Source organism: Centropristis striata, chromosome 1, assembly GCF_030273125.1.
Source record: "Centropristis striata isolate RG_2023a ecotype Rhode Island chromosome 1, C.striata_1.0, whole genome shotgun sequence".
Lineage (NCBI taxonomy): Eukaryota > Metazoa > Chordata > Actinopteri > Perciformes > Serranidae > Centropristis > Centropristis striata.
This window is the reverse complement of record NC_081517.1, coordinates 20102022-20117724: the sequence shown is the minus strand read 5'-3', so window position 1 is coordinate 20117724 and position 15703 is coordinate 20102022.

Here is a 15703-nt window from a genome sequence, read left to right as displayed (position 1 = left end):
ACAGAAATGGAATTTATATGAAAGCTGATGCATCTCATAAGCCTATTAGATGAAGCCAAATTACAATTTAAGATCTTTTTAAATAGAGAAAAGTGGGCAGTCCATCCATGGTTGATATTTTCCCATTTAGACACAAAGGCGAGACACACGGTAGGGGGCACACCTGTGGCCTCACACTTGCCAGACGTGCTTTTTTGACTAATTGTGCAGCAATTTGAGACATTTATTCACATTATACATGACATGTGGAAGATGTACAGCTGCAATTTATCAAATTGCTTTCTCTCACTCTCTGCATACTGATGCTTTGAGAGTAGGCAAGTTCTACAAATTTATATTCAGAAGGGCTGACTTCAACAGACCTGCAGTAACCCCCACACTCTGCCACTCACACTGTGGAAACATTGAATCCAAGAAGTCCTGTATGGTCTACAAAGATATTGAATAATCTATTTTTTAAAATAGAATGCTTTAAATATACTTGGCATTTTAATAACCTTAGTGGGTGATGAATTTTAATGTGAAATTTAACATTTGGGTGAGTTTGGATTATTTTGTATTTAACCTTAACAGCCTGCAGTAAAACAAGAAGGATATAATACTATCCTCCAGTGCTCTTTATAAGCTCCCACTTCACTGTGTAGATGCTGCAAATCCCACACGTAGCCCAAACAATAGTGGCTGGAGAAATACCTCGAACAAAAGTGAATCCTTCACCTTGTGTCATGCTTGTTATATTTACTTGAATAATTTATTAGCCAAAAGATATCCATAGGCATTCAGCTAAAGGTTAAATAAAGATTGAAAATCAGTCCCCCATGAGACAGGCGACTGGGCTGCCCGCTGTCACCACACCCTGGTTTCAGTTCAGCAGTGAATGGGAAGAGCGATGGATGAAAATCAGTATAACAGTAAATTCTTAGTCTAAACTGGACTATCTTTCTCTTGACGCTGTTGGCATGGTTTCCATGCTCTCTGCCCCTACATTTTGGGAGCTTCAAAATTTAGGTTATCACTGTAACAGATCTGGATTGAGACCCAGAAGGAAGATCAGCAGGTAGGAGTAGTGGTACAAAAGCAAGCTTTACTAGTCAGATAGGTCAGGAACAGGTAGGCAGGCAGCAGAGGCAAAGAAGACCAGAAGGGATCAGGCAGGCAGCCAAAAGTCCAAAAAACTAGCTGGGTTCAAAGTCAATATAACAGACTGGCAGGTAGATACAGGAAACAAGGCTGCAATAGACAAACTGAAAAATGAACAGAATTTCTGGGCAGGTGTATGTAGTGTGGGGCTGATGGGGTAATGAGGTTCAGGTTGTCTGACAGGTTGAGATCAGGTGAGGGGAAAAGGTGGGGGCAGTGTCTAAAATCACAGCAGTACATTCTCAGACTAAACGACATTACTCTCATTAAAAGATATATCAGTCAGACAGTTTTATTGGCTGAAATTGGCTTATCACAGATACATCAGTATCCGCATATATTTTGCCCCATATACACAAAGAATACAATGCAGAAAAAGATGCTTGGTTAATCCATAAATGGTGACATAACATGGTTTGTCCAGCAGTGCATGCTTCAATTTACAATCCAGTGCCAAAGCAGCACAGAATGAGAGACAAAAAGCTGCTCAGCGATGTTAACTTTATAATGTCATTCAATTCAGATTAAAGCCGGTGTCAAGAAAAGTGACATTTGCATTTCGAAACAAAAAACAGCACTTAACAAACTACTTAGCCCATACTTTGTAACACAAATGTATATATATATATATATATATATATATAAATATTGGAATTTTTCACTACTGAATATTGGTATTTGCTCTCTATTATCGGTCGACCTCTACTCTGTTATTGGCATTGCTTCCATGGTCTGCCCCTTAATCATCTTCATTTTGGAGCCTCACAATTTAGGTTGCACTGTAACAGATCTGGATTAAGACCGAGAGGCAAGACCAGCAGGCTGAATTAGTAGTGCGAAAGCAGGCTTTACTAGTCAAAATGCAGGATATATAGGTCAACAACAGGTCGGCAGTCAGTGGAGGCGAACAAGACCAGAAGGGACCAGGCAGGCAGCCAAATGTCCAAAAACTAGCTGTGGACTGAGTCACTTGCAGACAGGCAGATACAGAAAACAAGGCTGCGATGGACAACCTGGAAAATGAATAGAATTACTGGGCAGGTATACTGTATGTAGTGAGGGGCTGATGGGGTAATGAGGTCGAGTATGCAGACAGGCGGAGGATCAGGTGATGGAAAATGTTGGAACACACTGAGGGTAACTGGTGGACAGGGTGGAAGAGGAATGGCAGTGTCTGAAATAATAGCAGAGGATGGATGAAAATCATTACACTGTACATTCTTAGACTAGACCACATTATGCTTGCTATTCTGGGCAAATTCTACAGACTTAAAATGTATGTAACCATTCTGGAGTGAGACCCAGAGGCAGAGTCTGTAGTAGGAGTAGTAAAAGAAAAGAAGACTTTTGCAGGAAAAGGCAGGATAGGTCGGAAACAGGTAGGCAGCCAGCGGAGGCAAACAGAACCAAGGGACCAGGCAGTCTGCCAAAAGTCCAAACTAGAGCTGGGTCTCTAAAGTCTAAAGGTTCACACAAAATTGGGTTATGCTTGGTAGAAACTGAAGATATCTCGCTTTGTGAATGTAATGTTTGTCCAAAAAGACAGTAGTATTATCGACTTGTGAATTTGATGACAGCAGATGTTAGTACACAGCTTTTTCTTTAACAGAAGATGTTTTAACATGCCGTAGTAGGAGAAACACAGGTCTTAAAATGAAATGAATGATGACAGAAGTCCATTTAGCTGCTTAAGTTTCAGGGTCCTGGTATTGTGCATTGGCTTACTCGCATTGTCATGGTTTACAACATTCAAATAGATCTAAGTTATTGTCAAAGAGGATTCCCTATGCTTTTTCAACAGAATGCAGCTGAATCAGATGCCTCTCAGCTCAAGGACAGAGGACTTTAAAGGGAGAAGAAAGAAGCTGGAGCACATTGATTGATTTTCAGCCTTTAATTGTGCACAGTTAAAGGCTACGAATCAATCAGTGTGCTCCATTCTTTTTCTGTTAATGTCATGAGTTACACCTGTATTTCCTAATGCTAATGCTTACCTTAGTCAAAATGTCTGTTGTAAAATAGATAAATTGATTAAACTGAACTACTAATTAGATGCAGATGATTGGGAAAATGAAGTTGCTGTCATGACAAATACAGAACATTAATTTAAAGGTATAATATGTAACTTTTATGCATTAATAAGAACAGACTTCACCTATGTTATATATTAACAACAACACTAACAAATGTGTCTTACATTTTCAACACAAAGAAATCTGCATTTTTATTAAGATAATCAATATAAATGTGGAAAATGTACTTTTTATCCAGTTTTAAGCCCCATGTTTACGATACACTTTTATTACTTATTAATATTATTATTAATTTTCAACTTTAGTCAATGGATGTCTTGAAGTTATCAGAGAAACAAGCTGAGCAAATGTTAGCAACAGCTCAGCTTGTAGCTCTTCCGAAACATTGATTTTTTTCATGTGAAAGTGCTTATTCATTGTTTTTACTGGTTTTAATCAGCGGCTCCATTTGTTTTGGAGAGGAGACCTCTGTGGATAATTCGGCTCCCGATAAAAACTTCCTGTGTGATGAACACTAAAGAAATCCTAAATCCTTAATATAACTCTGATGATCCAATGCTATTTCATAACAACGCTAATTGTTTTAATTGTGAGACCTCCTCCTCAGCAGCATAAAAAGTATTCTACTGTATTGTACATTTAGGAATGTTGCAGGTTTGCACAATTATAGAATCCCTATTAAATCCATTCGTTAGTGGCAGTTGCTTTTATATTTGTTTGAAATGGGCTTTTTTTCTCAGATTTTTACAGACTGACTTCTCAGTGGACTGTTGTTTCATATTCATTAATCATAAATATATTTCTATTTACAGCAACTAAACAGTAGTTTGAAGGGGAGACCCATGGATCAGTGGTGCACTCAGTACCCCCCGCATATCTCTCTCACATGGGTCTCTCTCAGCTCACTGCTGGCTTTCAGGTCCCAGTTGGCCACTCATGATGGTCAGTCCACCTACGCCTCTGACTGTTGTTGCCAGAGGCAGATATGTACAGGCAACAACAATCAGGATACAGAGCAGTGGTAGCCACCACATGTAAATCTTGAGCAAATTTTACATATACCACACTTACACTGAATTTGGCACTTGATTGATCGGCATTAACATTGTGGAAAGCTGTGTAAACTTTCTCTACTACTTTCTCTGTCGGCCCCTCTGTGGGAAGAGTCAATGATTGGGTGCTGCCAGGAGCAGCTGGAGAAAGTCATAGATAAAGTCAAGACACAGCTGGAGTGAGTTCACCTAATTTAGGTGTGACACATTCACTTGTTCACGCACTCACAAACACGCATTTCTGCATATGTTGCTGTTATGCATGTGAATCCAACCAGACTAATGACTTAATTGCTGTGTATATTCTGTGTGTGCGCGTGTGTGTTGTGTATATCAGCATGTTTAACACGACATTTTACCAGCAGCGAGAGCAGGACTCCAGTGACAGGATGTGCCATGTTCACACTGAAAACCTCTGTTAGAGATAAGTGCAAAAGGTTTTAGGCATAATATTACAACTGTCCCTGTTTGAACCTGGCACTTTCAGGCCTGGATTTTTTTAAAGTGCTTTAAGGATAGCAGGCTCTCCACATTTACAAAACAAAAGTATAAATTTCCCAATACCCGCTTTTAAATGTCTACAAATATAGCACAGACATTTAATGAGGAGGAAGTGGCTCTGCCTTAAATTAATCCTTATGTGCTACATAGTGCACTGCATTGACTGTTTGCCATTTCATTTGAAATGTTTAAATTGAATGTGTACATTTATTGATAATGTAGTGCTCTGAAATATTCCACAACGGCAGGAAAACATTTTTATAATATCCTACCTACGGGAGGACTGGGTATCATTAAAAAATTACAATACCAGAACCTTAAAGTAATACTGATACCAACTTTATTTGATACCTTTTTTCTACTTCATTCGATACCCATCATGTGAGTGGAAGCAGGTGAAATGCCACAGTTACTCGTCCCAATCTAAATTATTTGAGGAGTACATTTCACTCTGAACTACCATGTCTGTCAAATACAACACACTCGACTTCACTTCACCACAAACTGTATGCATTGTAGCTGCTATGGTCGCATTAAATCACATTAAGTCACTATGAATCAAAAAATACTTGTTGATAAGCTGCAAGCAAAACCATACAAATAGTCTTTTTTATCTAGATTTGGGTACAAAAAGGATCCAATGCAGGTATTGTGTGCCTGGAGAAGTTTTGAAACTTCTTAGCACTGTTTTATTTTTTGTACTATCCAAATTACAAAGATGTCGGGACAATGAACGAAAGTAGAATGGATCAAATTCTGAATTCAGAGTGTACATTTACAAAAAAAACCCCCAAAGTTTATTGGTTTGGGACATTAAATATCTTGTCTTTGTAGTGTTTTCAATTGAGTGTAGATCAAAAAGGATTTGATAACATGGCATTATTTTTTATCCATGTTTTTCACAGCTTTCCAACTTTTTTGGAATCAGGGTTGTAAATACCTTAAGGGTATTGATACCGATCCCGATCCCTAGCCCATGGCGTGTTAACTGTTTTCTTCCACCAACATCACAGTTGTGTTACTCTACAGTTCTCAGTAACACAAAATGGTGATGATAAGTATGTGTCTGAAATGCCATTTTACTGATCATAAAGGAGCAGGATTTTTAAGCAAACATTGAGTAGTGAATGAGTCAACAAGGGAGTGATTTCAGACAAAGCACCACACAAACTATAGCAGAGGCATTTTTTCCATATAAACATAGTCAATAGTTTTGAGTCCTATCTACCGAAATCACTGCATTTTTGTCATTATTGTCTGAGATATTGGAGCTATAATGACACTAACAATGTGACAGTCTATAACAGCCTGTTTGTGCCGTTCTCACAGGTGTGGTGTAATGACGATAACATTGGCCGGTGGGCATCGAAGTACAAAGTGTCACAGAAGATTACACAGCAGGTGGCAAACACACTGCTTTCCATGAGAGACAAATAGTCCCTCTGCAACCATGTTTATGTGGCCTTCACTGATCACATTGACTAGACCATATTTGCCAAGAAAATGCTACAGTGTCACCTTACAGAGGTGTGTGTGTGTGTGTGTGTGTTTCTGTCACTGTGTAAGACTGCATGATGTAGCCACCCAACTCTCTCCCTCAGTGGTCCTTTAGGAGATGCAGCAGATGGACAATATCCTTGCAGAGCTGGAGTTTCCCATTCAGGAGAAAAATGTCCCCAAAACTAGACTGCATGAGATTTCAAAATGACCAAACAGAGACTGGGGCTAAGACATACTAGCACACAAACAGATGTACATAAACACATTCAGTATGAGTGCCATTGTGAGAAAATCAATCATTTAATTCTTGACTCAGTTAAATCAATCATTTAATTCTTGAATTCACTGACAAATCAATGTTTTTTTTCGAGGATAATTAATCAGAAAATCAACAGATAAAACAATCCAACCAAATGTGTAATTGTTATTATTATATTTATCATTATTAATAATAATTAATTATCATAATAATAATAATAATAACAAAAACAAGGTACGTTATGTGACATATGATTTAATTAATAAAAACAAACTATAGACGAGACACTAGACTGACGTAATCATCAATGACTGCATTGTGGCATTATGATTTTTTTTTTCTATTTTAAAATTTTTATTATAAAAGTTACACTATTATTTTTTGCAATCAATTCTGTCTTTGGCTCAAGTATGAATACATTTACAGTAGGGGTGTGACGAGATCTCGTGCCACGAGATCTCGCGAGATTGAACTCGATTTTTCTCGTTGCGTTAAAAATCAGTCTCGCGAGATGGAGTTATCCAAACTTATATTTGTGGCCTGTTGGGGCAGTAAAATGAAAAGAAAAAGAGGAGGGGAAGCAGCCAGAATGACGTCGCAGGGGCCGGCGGCTCGTTAAGAAGAGTAAGAACGAATCGAAGCCACACAGTCCTCCTGCAGCAGTCTCTACCAGCTGCAGAGTCGGAGTCCTGCGTATTGCTAATAGGCTAGCAGTTAGCTCTGTAGCAGTACAGTGTGTATGCGCTGCTGCTGCAGGAGGTGTTCACTTACCGATCTCTGTTTGTTTACAACAAGCACCGGACACTCTATGCACAGTTAGCGATGCCGGTTAATTCAAGAAGCTAGGTTTATGATAATTAGCCACGCTGCTTTGTTTTGATCAGCCGCTGATGTTGTGCAGTTAGCGCGGCCACAGTTGCGTGTCCCGTGTTTAATCCGTCATGTATGTGATCACGGCCGAAACTGTCACTAAGCGATTACCATACGTCACCTCCGGAGCCTCATTAATCCCTCTAGGGGTTTTTATTTACCTTATTTTAACTTTTATAAATTTTAGTTTTAGTTTCAATTTGTGGAGGAAGAAGTTTATAAAAAGTTAACTTGAATACACAAGCTCAGAGTATGCTGAACATGACTTGACATCATGTTGTAAATACAACTACAGATCATTTTCCTACCCTTCTGACACGCAGACATGCATGCAAAAATACACCTACATGTGCTGTACATGTATAGATTTTGAGTCTCCAGAAAAAAAACCTAAAAGTTGCCATACGTACAGTATTTATGATTTCACTTTGTCATAATTTAAGTTGTAATAGTTTTTTCTTTTTTTAAATTGTCTAATCATTGATTACAACTCTTCTCTTCCCCATGTACAGCAAACTTCATAAACTTCCAATCTTGACTCATCTACTAACAATAATGCAAAGTGGTTACAATATGGTTGACGGATCATTTTCTTTATACTGGGTTCATGTGATATGAAATTACTGTCATCAACTCAGGTCAAAATAAAACCATTATTTTATAATCTCTACATCTGGCGCTGGCCTGTAGTTTATCTTATACACTTCAGGTGGGACTGCACAGCATTTTTATCGATTGTCCGACATCCAACATATTGAGATGATGTCCTACATTTTAAAAGACTTTCACTGGGTCTAGCCTATGGAAATGATGTGCCAATCTATGGATACATTCCTAATAAACCCCCAAAACAGATGAGGTAATAGCAGTGATTCTTGTCTCTGTGCTTCACTAAGCTATGCTAACAGCTTCCCCTGCACTCCCAATAGCAGAACACAGTAATTATCTAGCACAGGTGATTTTCACAGATTCAGAGAATGCAAAGAAAAATGGTTGAAATTGAAACCACTCAGCATCAGTCCCACATCATCCTACACGAACAAACTCTTTGTCCCAAATTAGATTTGTTGGAATCCAGTCACCCTAGTCACAGGTAGATTTTCAAAAGGATGCTTTAAATGACCCAAAAATGAAGCAAACAACTTATAAAATATGTAAAAAGTTCTGGCCCATAAAAGAAAAAAGGTCAAATAAACAGACGTAACCTGAGGCTATGCTAACTTCATATAAACAGAGTAAAACTGAGCAGACAACAATAATGACAAAAACTGACCACAAAGGGGAGCATATATATTGGCTCAGACCATTTTTTAACAGAGGGGGTAATGCAAAAACAAACACTACCAACTAAACAACAAATAAAACAAAACAAGACAATTGGTGTGTGTCTGTTAACTGACTGTACAATTCAGGTAGCCTAACTAATTTCTAAATTCTTTCTTCTTTACTTTTTCAACAATTGCTTCCTCTAAGACTTTCTAAATACAAGAGGCCAGTCCCTCCGCTTCCTTTCTTACCCACAGAGGAGCCAATAACTGATCATTGTGCTCTTTATTAACCCAATATGCTGATGCCAGCATCCAACCACAGCATTCCCCACCACCACCAGAACAAAGACTCACTCAGCGGTTGGCTGATGGCCAAGCTGGGAGTTTATTCTATTGTCTGATTATTGGATTCATCCCCATAATCGGGCATTATCCCCCTATAAAGCCTATCCCAATCTAATCTATGTTTAATCAACAACACTAATTTTTTAAGCTACTCTGCTGATTGAAATCATTACATGTACTTTTTTTTCTACAGTTTTCGAATTGTTCGTGTTAATGGAAAACAAGTGAAATGAGTGTGCTTGTGGCTTTTAGAAGCTCAAGGGGAACCTAAAAAAGCATCACGAGTGGCATAGTTCAGCAGTAAATATTGGCAGGTTCACATGTTCAATCCCACTTCCGCTGAGCATCTCACTAGTGTTGCTCCAGTCTAACAAACAGCATCATCAATTATCAACCAACACTGAAAACCAAATATAGCCCGATTCCCAGTTTCTTCATCTTGAAGAGCTAATGTGTTTTGACAAATCTTTAAACTTGCCAGTATACAGTAAATTGTATTTAGAGGTCAAACTGTGAGATCTCATCCTAAAATGAACAATGCTTCAATCCCAGTCAGGTTTTTGTTATTGCCATTAAGATATTTAGTGCACCCTCTGGCAATGCTGATAATAGAAAGGTCATAAAAAGTTACAGCCTCGATAAGCTTTTTGAAATTGTTCTGTGGACTGGGCCAATTAGTTTGATTTGGCTACAGCCTCCAACATTGAAACGCTCTATTGCACCAACTCCTTAGCCACAATGCCCAAAGTACACTCTGAGCACCCTAAGAATTTAACACTCTGAATATACAAAAGGGATTTCCTGTAGCACTGCAAATTTCCAAACTGTCAAATTGGGTACCAGAGTGTGCCCTGGTGCTTTAAGTGCAAATTAACCAACACATTCTAAATGTGTGCCTCCCCAGACCAACTGGATGACATCATTTCTGCATATTTTTGTGCGTTGCAGGTTGCTGCTCGAGGTGGGTCATACTGAGAAGTCTGTACTCTCTGCTTCTCTGTGTGCAATCTGAATGCCATGCTGCAACAGCAGTTGAAAATCTGTGACCTCCATCTGACTGTTGTGATTGTCGACTTGTGCATGCTTGGTGTCAGAGTAAAGACTTCATGAAACCTGCAGGTTAGTTCTTATGCCAATGGAAAAGTTGAATAGTTGGATAGCGGATTTGAAAACTATGCTTATTTGCTTTTTTCCTCGTTACATAAGAATAATGATACCATTTCTACCTCTGTCAGGTAAATAGATATGAAGCCACAGCCAGCAGCCTGTTATTTTAGTAAGCATATAGGGAAACAGCAAGCATGTTTCAGTCTTAACCATAGACTGCATAAAAAATAATTATGTAGTCAACTTTACATCATTCATTGGTTTGTTGACTGCGTTTTTGAAGCCTTGAGATTGACGCGGTTTTGGTGCATACACAGAATGGAAAAACAGCTAACACTAGCGCTACCTAGCTAGCTTGTTTAGGAATGGGCAGCCGATATTAAAAATGAATAGCCGACTCCTTTAGAGTGTCTTTTAGTTCAGCCAAACACTCACCAAGACATTAACTAAAATGTTAGTTAACTTTGAACTCCAAACACTAAAAGGGACAAGGTTCTTATGCAGAAATTCACAGTGCACCGTGGTAGCGACCCCTAAAGCATACCCTACTTTATCTTATTTAACTCTAAATTTGGGCATACATTACTTAATGAACATAATGCTCTATTGAAGTTTAATTTAAACTAGTGTTTGACACCATAAACTCATTAGGAAAATGTTTAACGAGGTAATAAATCAAGTGAGAGTAGAGTAATTATTTTCTATTTCCAACCAGTGGAGTCACCCCCTGCTGACCTTTTGGAAGAATGCAGTTTCAAGGCACTTTTGCGTTGGCACAGTTGCTGCTTGGTCTGAGGGTAACAAAACCCGCCTGCCACCTTGTTATGTGTCACCATATTTTTGTTTGTTTGTATAATCCATGCAAAAATTGAAGTGTGAAACTATTTCACCTTTCTGGCCTGGTGCAGTAGGCTAACTTCTTGGAGTCTCCATTGATTTGCAACATCATGGAGAAACCAGTGTAGCAAGAAATAGTGTTGCACATAATACCCTGAAACACTACAACAATTTGATTTGACATTTAGCTTTTTACATGGGCTTTAGAATTACTGGTAGGTGGCTTTTGTCACCATTGCACAGAGCCAGTCTAGCTCTTTCCTCCTGTTTTCAGGCTTTGTGCTAAGCTAACAGGCTGCTAACTGTAGCTCTAAATATATTTTCCCAAGTTTTGAAAGATTTCCTAAATTAGTTGATTTTTTTGTGTCTTCATGCATATTTTTGTCATTTAATTTATCACAACAACCACAGGCTGAACCTTTTGCATGAATGGACATTTTGCAGGCATTCATTTTGAAAGTCCAGTTCACTAAGTTCAGTTCTTATAATATCTATTCTATTTGGCCCTAAATTTATTCAAAATATGAATTATTCAAATCCCCAAACTTCCCCAGGCTGATTAACTTAAAGTACACTCACTTTATTTAAAAAAGTCTTAATGTTGTACCTTTTCATTGAAGAGATTTTAATATTTTATATTTCATTCACCTATTTCAGGCAAAAATGTTTTTTTGTTGAAATGAGGACAGACTATATTCATGAAGAGAGGTCTCACTAAAGCTTCAAAACTTTTTAAAACCTTTCGAGCAATTAATTATTTAATTATTGACTGACCTTTTCACGCTAAGGATAATTGCTGGTGTGGCAAAGTGAAAAAGACACAGCAGTGCATCACTCCCAACTAATTGATTTGGCGGCTGCACTCATGAACTTTTCACTGTGATCATCACTGTTACAGGAAATAATCACCTATCAATTTTTGAGATGAGTGGTTTTCAAAGGTGTCTATAAATTTGAAAGGGGGAGACGAGCTCGCTATAAGGTATAGACACTTGAGAGTCAGGCGAAAGCTTGCTTAAGATCTAGGCACTACATTCAGTACTGCCCCTGTCTGGCTGTAGGAAGCAGTGCCGTCTGTAGGAGAGCTCATTCCAGGTCACCCACTCTCTGTGGGCGAATGAGCGAGAGAGGGTGTAGAGTGCAAGAGAGGGAGGGAGACAAAGTAAAAAGACAGACTAGAGAGGGAGAATATCTATAACTCAGTAAATGCCAGCTATCACACCGTTTTGTTCCAGATAGAGAGCCTTGAATAAATTTCTGTTTATTTTGTTGCCATTTATTGACGGAGTGATTCATTTCCTGAGTCTATATAAAGCCATGCACTGTAGCTACAATGCAATGTCTTCGCTGTGGCAATGCCTCAGTCAGAGGGAAAAAATGAGGAGTCAAGATCATTGTATAAAAGACAGAAATGTATCTTGTAGGCTCGTCATACAGTCATCTGAACAAACGCAGCCCACCTACTTTCTTTACCAACCAGCTTACTTCCAGTTGCGTAGAAACATTACAGTGAATCATTTCTATTGTGTTTGCCTGTCAATCAAACTCCTGATTGTCAGATGAGCCCTAGCGTATGCTGGTTTGAAGATGCCAGTGCATTTTGTTTTAGAAAACTGGGCAAATCTGTGTTGCCACCGGAACTACAGCGAGGTAGTTTCTTAAAAACATATACAAACTGATAGTAAAAATACAACCCAGAGTGGGTCTTGTTGTCATGGAAACAATGTGCTTCTAACTAAAAAGATTTTTAAGCAAAGTTGACAGGTACAAGCTTTTATGGAGTGGGTTTCAGTTAGCTGTGCAGCTAATTAGCTGTGTGTGCTTTTAAAAGATTTCCATATTAGTTGCATCAGCAGTCTGTGAATGAGTGGCTGGCATCCTGTAGCAGCTAGCGTGGCCAGTTGTTTATGAATGGGGACTTGTGTAGTCCAGCACAGTTCCACAGAACATAAGCCATATGTATCTGGGTTGCGCCTCTGCCAAAACAAAAGTGGTGACACTCTGAAAAAGTCAGTTACCATGGATACAAAAATTGCCCACATCATTTTTGTCAGAGGCCTTGTGTAATCGTTTTCTCTTCGCTGTAATTTATTTATCTATTTATTTATATACATATATATATTTATATATATTTATTTGTGTGTTTGTGGTGAGTCTGCCTGCTGGTTTCATAGTTGGAGCTGCTTTAATTGGACTCCTTTCCTTTTCCTCTGATTCATTCCAGGAATATTGGAGTACTGGGCTTTGACTATTAGCCAAACAACATTAGTAGAATGAGCTTTTGTCTTCAATAATTATGCAGGGTAATAACAAAATAGTTAGCACAATGTTGACGCAGTACAGAGTGGTAATGGGTCTCCCCTGTTTTTCAAATATTTTATAATCACACACTGGTATAAGCTATTAGCAACAGACTTGTGAAATTTAATCAGACAGCAGAAATGAAGAGGTACAAGCAGCTGGCTCATTGGGGTGTTTGGATGCTGGGAGCCAGATTTGAACCTTAGCTGAGTGTGTCCGGCATCGTCTCTGCATCAGGACATGCCTGGATAACTTCTGTTCAATGTGCTGTTGGTCCATGAAAGATGCATGACGACTGAGCCCAGAGGTTATAAATCAGTTATAATCAGAGGGACGCATTTTCAGTGAATTCCAACACTGTGGACCTACAACAGAGCTGACTCACTATACTGTCCAAGTGTTGTGCTGGTGTGCACCAGATGAATGCATACTAAATGAGGGAGAGAGAGATCCTCAAGTCTATGCTCCAGCAGACTCCTGAAAAAAGGTCATGTCCCAGAAATGACTACCGGGAGGTCCGCAGGCATTCATACCCTTGAATGAGATTATATTGAAAGAAACGGGTGGCTTTTAAAGGCTTATTTGTGGTGGCCCTGAAAGAACGTATGATTTTATTTCCTTGGAAACAGCTTAATGTTTAAATATAGAATAAGGCAAGCTTAGCCATACTCTACTGGGGCTAATTGTTGGGTTAAGAGACAAAATATGAAAGCCACTGTTAATGGCATGCGTTTCCAAAGGGGGTGTCCTGGGTCCGGCCTGTCCCAACAGGATGTCTCTAATGGGTAAATAGCAGGAGGAGATGATGGTGGGTGGGTTGGTATATGAAAGAAAGGCAGAGCTATTATATTTCGAACCCCAGGAATTTTTCCTCAAAAGAAAAGTAGACCACCATCCACCCCTGGTGTGGTCTGTCTCTCTCTCTTTTATGTCCACGTTATGCAATCGTCTGTTTCTTTTATTCCAAGCCTTGGAGGCTCGGGCTCTGACGGAGGAGGATAGAGGACCTCAACAGGTGGAGATTTTTATTCTAGGGATAGAGGAGGAGGAGGAGGAGGTGGAGGAGGAGGAAGAGGAGGGATGTGAAGTGTTCCTTAATAATAAGCCCTCTGGTCTGTTTACGCTGCGCTGATTTTTTCTTCTCTCCCTCAAAGTGTAACTCGGCTTATGACAGCCAGTCCTAGTAGTTTCCCGGCCTGCTAACATGACCCCATGCAGTATCTACACCATCTGTCTGCAATGGGACTCCAAAGGGAGCACACAGAGGGAGAGGCACAGAGAGCCATGGAGGGAGAGGGGGGGTTTGTCAGCGCTCCCTGAGGACCCCCTGTGCTGCAGTTTTGATCTGCTAATTATGTTTAATTGAGGCTGTGTAATTCACTCGCGTTGGCTCTATTTTCTCTTATCTCACCCGTATAGTCTTTAACAAACTCCGGCGCTGACGAGGGAACATGACACATCATCAGCAATAAGCGTTTCGGGTGCAGTAATTTTGAAGGAATCGGTATTTTAATTTGGGGGGGGGGGGGGGGGGGGGGTGCACCACTAGATTGGGTTACAACAGTTCAGCGGATATTAAAATGTTTTATCTGTGCGCAGTGGATGCTCTGAGGAGCGGAGGCGCGACGCGGTGACTTGTTTGACGCCGAGACAGTCGTCACAGCGCGCGCACACACACACACACACACACACACACACACACACACACACACACACGGAAAAAGACATAGAGAGATGCTTGCACAAACGCGCGCACGCCTTTTGGCGAGGTGGCACCAGGTATTGCCATAAACGACGAATGATGGTGTGCGCCATACCTCTTTCGCGTCTTCTTGTTTTGGAGGAAAAGCGACACGCAGAGAGGCAGAAAATCCAGAGAGAGGCAGACAGGGAAGGGACATATCAGTTTTAACGAACTGTGAAGTTGGAGTCGCTTTTTTTGGGAGGCTAGACATGGCGAAATGTCCCTAGCGCGCGCCCTCTTAACTCACCACATATCTTTTTGATATTTTATAATGGGGAGATGAAGTCACCCAAGTCACCCCCCCTACCACCACCACCACCACCACCCCCCCCCCCCCCTCTCCCCTTCACCACGCCATCATTCTCTCATTCAGGCCCATATGTTTAATTAACTAGGCTGATGTGTAAGTACCTTCAGCCAGCGAAGCGTGGGCGGGCGGGCTGCGGGGTAAAGAGACTGCCGGAGAATATTTCCTTATTCCTCTCCGCCCGGGCGCTCTGTCGGCTGCCGGAGCACCACCTCTGTCGTGCGGCGTAGAAAGCTACAAAAATAACTCGACCCGTTTAAACTTGTTCCCAATTGTTTGGGGTGTTTTTCTATTTGAGTGCTCGTTCGGAGAGCGCGTGAAGGAGAGGGTGAGTGAGGAAAGAGAGAGGGGAGAGAGTGTGTGGATATATATGTGTGTGTGCGCGCTTTTTGATGTTATTTGTGACGGAATCCCCCCTTCAGTCTCCAAGAATCCGCGA